Source organism: Pocillopora damicornis, chromosome 10, assembly GCF_964200805.1.
Source record: "Pocillopora damicornis chromosome 10, jaPocDami1.2, whole genome shotgun sequence".
NCBI lineage: Eukaryota > Metazoa > Cnidaria > Anthozoa > Scleractinia > Pocilloporidae > Pocillopora > Pocillopora damicornis.
In genome coordinates this window covers 16931455-16939516 of record NC_142679.1, presented here as the reverse complement: position 1 = coordinate 16939516, position 8062 = coordinate 16931455, and the positions used below count along the sequence as shown (strand labels likewise).

The 8062-nt window shown below is 38.7% G+C and overlaps 1 pseudogene; it reads right to left on the bottom strand.

Moving 5' to 3' along the window:
- Positions 1–4345: 4345 nt before the first annotated feature.
- LOC149039145 (uncharacterized) lies at positions 4346–6051 on the bottom strand (annotated as a pseudogene).
- Between the last annotated feature and the right edge of the window lie 2011 nt (positions 6052–8062).

Below are 8062 nucleotides of genomic sequence, written 5' to 3'. Positions count from 1 at the left end.
CTTGCCTAAAGAGCCCAACTTTAAAAATTGCACACAGTTGCGGCCTATTTCGCTGACTAATGTAATAATGAGGGTTTTTGAACGTCTTGTATACAGACAAGAATTATCTCAATATATGAAGAACTTCATTAGCTTCGACCAGTTTGTATACCGCAAAGGCCACAATACGACAATGGCCTTAATTAAGTGTCAATATGCTTGGCTGAAATGGCTTGAGTCGGGTTTTGATTGTGTTAGAATCTTCTCTTTTGATTTCAGCAAAGCTTTTGATTCGGTCCCTCATGATATCCTCTGCTCTAAGTTGAAAACACTTGATATAAATCCATACGTGACCAATTGGATTATTAGTTTTTTACAGAACAGGAAACAAAGAGTTGTTGTTGATGCCATTGTCACGGACTATGTAAATATCAATAGAGGTGTCCCTCAGGGGACAGTTTTAGGCCCTATACTATTTTCTATTATGGTCAATGATATTAAGGCCATTCTACCAAATCAGAATTTACTTGTGAAATATGCTGATGATTTAACATTAAGTATTCCAGTAAAATCGCTGGCTAATAACGGCAATTTAGCAGCTGAGGAGGTCAGATCGATCGTCGCATGGACATCTGCTAATCGTATGCAACTAAACTTAAAGAAAACGTGGGAGATGCTTCTTAGAGGCAAATCCACTAAGGCCTTACCTGCTCCTCTGGTTTCTATTGAGCGTAAACCATGTCTGAAGTTGTTGGGTGTAACTTTTCAATCTGATCCGTGTAACTGGGATTTACATTTTGATAATATTATATCGAAAGCCAGTAGTCGTCTGTACATCTTACGTGTTTGTAAATTCTATGGACTGCCGCTGGATCATCTTCATCTCCTCTTTATCAGTCTTATTCTACCTATATTTACATATGCTGTAGAAGTATGGGGCTGCGCGTATTATCATAAATATCTGAGTCGCATAGACAGGCTGTTCAAGAGAGCTTTTAAGCTTGGCTACTGTAAAGAGCTTTTTTCGATTGAAAATATTATTATTCTAAAAGATAAGAAGTTGTGGGCCAAGATCACCGACAGCGATTTTCCAACAGCTTTAGATGACCTTTTGCCACCAGAGCGAACAATGGATACGCTACGTAAGAGGCGCCATAATTATATTCTCCCGCTTGTCAGAACTGAACGTTTCAAAAGGACCTTTATTAATAGATGTTTGTTCTCTTATTAGTTATTCAGTTAGTAATTTAGTTAGCTTATTAGTTTTATACTTGCTGATTTCATATCATTGTAACTAAACACGTTTGTTGTTTAGAGTGCTTAATAAAGACTTATTATTATTATTATTATTATTATTATTATTAAAATTTAGAGGAGGTGTGGAGGGGGGGGGGTATGAAGGGTCGGAGGTATGAAGGGTCGGAGTACTTTGGTTGTCACAATAAAGTTGTCCTGATCCTTCCATAACGTCCCGAATTATTCTATCGATCTTCCTCATTGGCCGCCAATTTTCTTTAGTCCCACCCTTAAACTCTGTTAGCGACGACTGATCCCCTCTCCATTCCCTTTGAAAACAATGATATCCCCCCCCCCAAGAACCTGCCACCACTCCCACCCCCTCTTTCCAAGTCAAAAATGGTGACCTATTTCTTACTTCTGATTAGCGCTTTTCAGAGCTCTCTCGTGTCACGTTTACATCCATGTGTAATCTTTTCCGAGAGAATATGATGTTTAAAATCTCTTGCTTTTCCTTATAATGTTAGGTTTTCCATCTGATTTTCTTAGTTTAAATTTAAATTTCCAAAATCAAGACCTATCTAATAATTACGCGAAAGGAACTACTTATGGAATAAGACTTCTGTGGCGTGTTTTGTCTCTTAGTTCGATCCTCCCCTCGTTCCAAATGATTATCCTTACCTTTTCCTCTGCAGATAAACGAGGTTGGGATTCTGCTCATCCGGCTTTCTCCTGTAAAGAAATTCTGGACTCTGGACACTCCAAAGGAGACGGGGAGTATTGGATCGACCCAGAAAAGAGTGGAAACCCTTTGAAGGTCTATTGTGACAAGTCAAGATCTGGTGGTAAGAGAATGAACTGGTTTCTTAAGACACGAGGACTTCAACAATAGTATATCTGACTTGGTAGAGTTGTTATTGGAACGTTATGGTCTTGGCTATTCTTACTTTCTCTACCAAGATCCTTATTATGTTTTGAATCAAAACTACAGCAGAATTCTCGAAAGTGATTGGTTATCATCAGCCGGCCGATTTGATCACTAACCGGACAGTGTACGCGTCATATTTGTAATTGAACAGTGTAATAGGACCGTTAAAAGGGACAGTTAACGCGTCATGCCTGTATGAGTGGACAGAACGCGTCATGTGCGCACTGTTGTCTCGCATTTTGCCGAGTAAACTGTTGTTTTTCGTTTTTATGAAAACGTATAACCGATGTCTAGTTTCTTTCTCAAATTTTTTCATAGTTTTGACTAATTGGTAACAGGCCTTCTTGTCGTCCAATTCTGTCTGTAGTGATACGAGTGATTAACAAATCGGACTCCCACTTTGCGGTCGTACGATTTTGGAAATCACTCGTATGATTACAGACCGAATTGGACTCCACTCGGTCCTGTTACCATTTATTATGTCCAAAATTCTAGTTACATGGATGTCACCAGATCATTTAGGTTTGTTTTATTTTAGGAGGTTGGCTTCTGGTGTCAAATGTTGAGTTCGGAAGTCCCTCTCCTAAGGTGTCAGTTGAGACGTCATACCGTGGAATAGGTAAGTCACACATGGTTTTGCAGAGGAGTGCCATGAAAGAGCTCAGAAGATACTTGTCCTTCACTCAGCTGAGATTCCACTGCCGCAAGAAACAGGGACGCACATTCCACGTGGTCACAGCTTCCAACAGCTCAGGTGAAGCTGTGGTCCAGTACCTCAGCGGTCAGATAGATGAGCAACCGGACGCCTGTGGTTCGTTTGTGAGATTGACGTGGGATGACAATTCCAAGTTAGCTGGCATTTGCAAAGATTGGGGAAGAGTAAGCGGAGAGTACTTAGTTGGAAAGTGGGGACATGGTGAAGATCAAAACAGGCTATACTGGTATCCCGTCTTCAAAAGAAACATGTATCACCTTAGGGTCCAACTGCATAACGCTGACGACCTCAAAAAAATGGAATGTGATGATGGCTCCGGTCACAATGTTGACACAAACGGCGATTTCTGGAGAGTCTTTGTTCGTTAGTTTCGTCTATCTGTACACCAAACAACCCTTGAATGTGCGAATAACAGTAACAAACGAATAAAGCAAAATAAAGACAAATGCACCGTTACACTCATCAGGTTATAAGTATTTTTTTTCTTTCCATTTCGGGGCAAGGGAAAGCAATCCTTATTGTTTCCCGTGGGGCCAGTCATTTTAATTTTAATTTTTGAAAATATTTTCTCATACATCCCAAACCGAATATAACTGGCACACATATTTGCCGCGGTTTCACGGTGAACAACCTTATCGCGCGAGAGTCGAAAGTTAGTGTAAGTTAATGAAAGTTAGTGTATTTTGATTCACGGTGCGTGACATATTCAATCATCCAATCAAAAAACCTATTTGAGTTGAGAGGTACATAACGATTAAACAACTGCTTCCTTCTAAATAAAAGGTTGAACTAGTGACCATGTCAACCTCAACGTTAAGTTGAAGGACTCTAAACATGATTGGCTAGTTGATCGGATCGCGAGCGTCGCACGTGAACACTAAAAATTCCAGAGGAAGAGGAAAGAAAAGTTTGCAGTTCGAAAAAAATGCACTATTGACACAAGAAAATTTCAACGACCTGTTTGATACGAAAAAACTATGCTTAGCAGAAGAGGTCGAGGCTACCTGGGAAATCTCCCGGACAATAAAAATGTAATCATACAGATTTTGACCTTCAACCCCTCGGGGATTGGGAGAGGGTTTTTTCCACTTTTTAGACATGACACGAGTTTTTATACTGTAACCAATCACAATCAAAAAAATTTTAATTTTCAATGATTGAGAGGTTTACATCAAACATAATAACCGGGCAATGTATATATATATATATATAACTAACTGCAGACAGTACTGTTTCGGCCTTCTGGGCCTCATCAGTGCAGTGCTGATGCTAGGATGGGGGTAAGACCATATAGCCACCCCAAGTGATCTCACATATGTGGGATCATCTAAGCCATGCCAGAGTGCTCAAACTAGAAAAACTAGTGAGCATGCATAATGCTAGCAGCAATGACTCATCCTAGTAGAGTGCTCAATTTGGACATGAAAGCAAAGCTTTGTACGCCAAAGATATATATATATATATAATTTGCACAATGGAGAATGTGCTTCCGTTTTCAACGCTTTATTAAAGACCCGACGCGTTTCGGCATTTGCCTTCCTCAGGGGCCTTAACATGCAATTGTTACAGAGTCGTAATTGGTTAATTGTGTGACGTAGTACAGTGCATGTTGCTTAATTAAATGCTGAGTAAAATCTCTCGTAAACAATTAGTGTTTCTAATTGGTAAACAGTTTTAAAACCTTTATAACGTATGTTATAAACAATTTATGTACCTAAAACTTTATAAAGGTTTTCGCGTAAAAGCTTTATCCAGTTCTTTTGTTTAGTCCATATGGCTGAAAGGAGTTTAATGTTCTTTGCCAAAAAATCTCTCTTTCTCTAAGAACTTCTTTCTTTTTGTCAGTCTCTAAATGATCTTTTCGGATTTGCTCTATAATGGTTATGGTAACATTATTGTTAAAGTCGTGAGTTCGTTTGTTATGTAAAAAGTGTTCCGTGAGTTCGCAGCTACTCACTCCCTTTTTAATATGGTTTCTGTGATTGTTTAACCGTAGGTTAAATGCAGTTTCGCTTTTACCAATGTATTGAAGTTTGCAAATGTTGCACTCGATTATGTAAATGATCCATGATGATTGGCAGTCCACTGTATGAAATATGGTATAGGTCTTGTTGTTATTGGGACTGGTGAAAGTTGTGGTCTGGTTGATCTTTTTACACCAACTACACTTCGTTCTTTCACATGCTCTACATCCCTTTGGTATCAAATTCTGAGGTGTTTCATTTACAAATCTTGAACGAACAAGTCTGTCTCGTAGACTTTTCGGTCGTCGGTAAGCTACTAAAGGTGGCTTGTTGAAGATGAGTGATAATCTTTCTTTTGATTTGAGAAAGTTCCAATTTCGTTTAGCAATTTCTGCAATAAATGTGGTATGGGGGTTGAATGTAGTAACCAGAGGAATTCGATCTGTTGGTTCACGTTCTTTGGTCTGTAAACATTCCTCTTGAGTCAATGTTAGCACTTTCTGCATTTCGTGGAGAACTTTGCGTTGTGCATAACCACACGCTACAAAGAAATCCGAATATTCCAGGATTCGTTTCTTCAATGTGTCTGTTGAAGAGCATATTCGCCTCAACCTCAAGGCTTGACTGTATGGGATGCTCCGTTTCAGATGAGGTGGATGTGCTGATGTCCAATGTATGGTATGGATGAGTATCAGTTGGTTTCTGATAAACATCTGTACTGATGTTGCCTTGATTGTCCTTTAGAACGGTCGTATCAAGGAAATTCACTGAATGTGCAGAGATTTCGTGTGTAAACTTGATTGAGGGTGCTACACTGTTAAGGTAATTTATGAAATTAATCAAAGAGTCTTTATCACTTTTCCAGATAAGGAATATATCATCTATAAAGCGTACCCAGAGTATGATATGGTCCATCCACTCTGTTTGGTACACGAATCTTTCTTCAAGTCTACCCATGTATACGTTTGCAAAGTTGGGAGCGACTCTGGTTCCCATGGCTGTTCCTTTGATTTGAATGTAGTGTTCATTGCCAAAGGTAAAGTTGTTAAGCTTAAGAACCTTCTCGAGGAGACACGATAATGTCATCGGTGATGGCTTGTTCTGGTTCGTTTTGCCTAGCTCTTCCTCCACAATAGTGAGTCCTTCGTCTGTGTCTATATTCGTATATAGGCTTGATACGTCCAGAGTTGCTAAGTAACACTTTTCGGGTAACTTGCCCAAACTCCGTATTCGCTTAAGCATATATATATATATATAACTTTTTTTATCGTGTTCATTGTTCAGAGCTTCACACAAGTCAAGAACTATATTATGCTCTTAGCACCCATAAGCTCCTTTTTTTAGCTATTTGTAGAGGGAGGATTGTCCGTTCATTTTTCTTGTTTTTAATTTAATCCTTAACGGCTTTACGACTAACCATGAGAAGAATTCTCCATTTTACTACCTCAAGATAAAATAAGAATCTGAAACAAAAGGAATGAGAAAAATACAGATAAAAGGCATCATTTTACGCGACAGCACACTTACAGTCTAGACAGTCAGAACTATTGCTAGGAAACGTGATAAAGTGATTCATTGCTTTAAGACGGCCCAACTACAACTAGAGGGCGCTTAAAAATTTTTAAAAAAAATTTAGAGTTTAAAACTACATGGTTATAAATAGGTTATAGTGAAAACTGCTGTACTTTAAATGGAGAATTCTTACCATGGTTACGTGTGACCATGGTAAGAATTCTTCATTGTACTCCCTCAAGATAAAATGAGAATCAGAAACAAAAGGAATGACAAAAATACAGATAAAATGCATCATTTTGCGCAACAGCACATTTAAAGTCTAGGCAGTCAGAATCATAGTTAGGAAACGTAAGAAAGTAATTCATTGTTTTAAGACGAAGAAACTACAACTAAAGGGCGCCTAAAAACTATACAAACTATAGGATTGTGACGTAAGACCCCGCATAGACTGTTCCATTTCAAGCTTGACTTGTTCATTTCACTTTTGTATTTTTGGCGGTTACGGCGTAAACCAATTGCTGTAACACTAAATCAATTTGGTTTGTACTAAACCTTTTGTCGTCACGCTAAACCATTTCACTTTTCGGTGAGTAGATTGATGCGTCACTAAGCCATTGTGGCCTACTATTAACCATTTGCCGATAGCTTTGGCCATTTCACACTACTCTGAACCGTTTGTGTCAAGGCACTGAACCAAATTACAACTAGCTAAACCGTTTGTCACTTCTACACTGAGTTGACTAACTTTTGCAAGCCAGCGGACAAGTTTTAATCCTTAGTAGGTAAGGTTCCTTTATATGAACTGGTAATTTAAAAAGCCCTCCGTATTCTTTCGCCGAGTCAGACAAAGTGTTATTAACAAAACCCTAAATTCGCAATCAAAATTATTTGTTGCATCAAAAAAGGGAAAGCGCGAAATTTGTCATCTGTTTTTCTTTCTTTCTCAAATTACAGGATGAGAGGGTATCTAGTTGGTTTCCAGTTCTGACCCGTTCTGTTGAGTGGTGTTGCTGTATTTCATAAGGGACTGTAATAATATTACGATCCCCCTCTTTGGCAGTCAATTTTCTACACTTCCGGTCTCTTTTTATACTCAGTTGGCCACAACAAACCCTCCTGAGCGAAAACATGGGATTGTCCCAAAATCGGGTAAAAACAACGGAAACTTTCTACACGCAACTCTCATAACTCTTAGGGCTTCTTCATATTTACCTGTGCACGATATCAAGAATCAAGATCACCTCTTAAGACAGGGTGAACAACTACACACAAACTGTATTATGATAGTATCCAAAGAAAACTGTATAATAATAAAATGAAACACGATTGTGTTGTTTTTCTAGGACTTGAGCTAGTTGATCGTATCACCAAGATATTATACGCTGACGAAATAAGCTGTGGATTGAGATGCCCTCAAGATAAAAAATGCCAATCTTACAATAGCAAATCCGATGTTAGTGATGCAAAGAAGTAATGTCAGCTGAGTAACCGAACTAAAAAATCAAGTCCCGGAAAACTTGAGGCATAACCCACGTTCTAATTATTATGGAAGAAGTACTGTTGAGTAAGGTGCTTAACTTTAGGAACAAGTCGTATTTTTACCACCTGGGTAGAAGGGTGGAAGAGGGGGAAGGAAAGGTCACAGCATTTCGGTTTTCACAATTAATCGAGTCAGCCAATTTTAAAATCAATTTTCAATTTAGGTTCCACCTTAAAAGTCTGTCA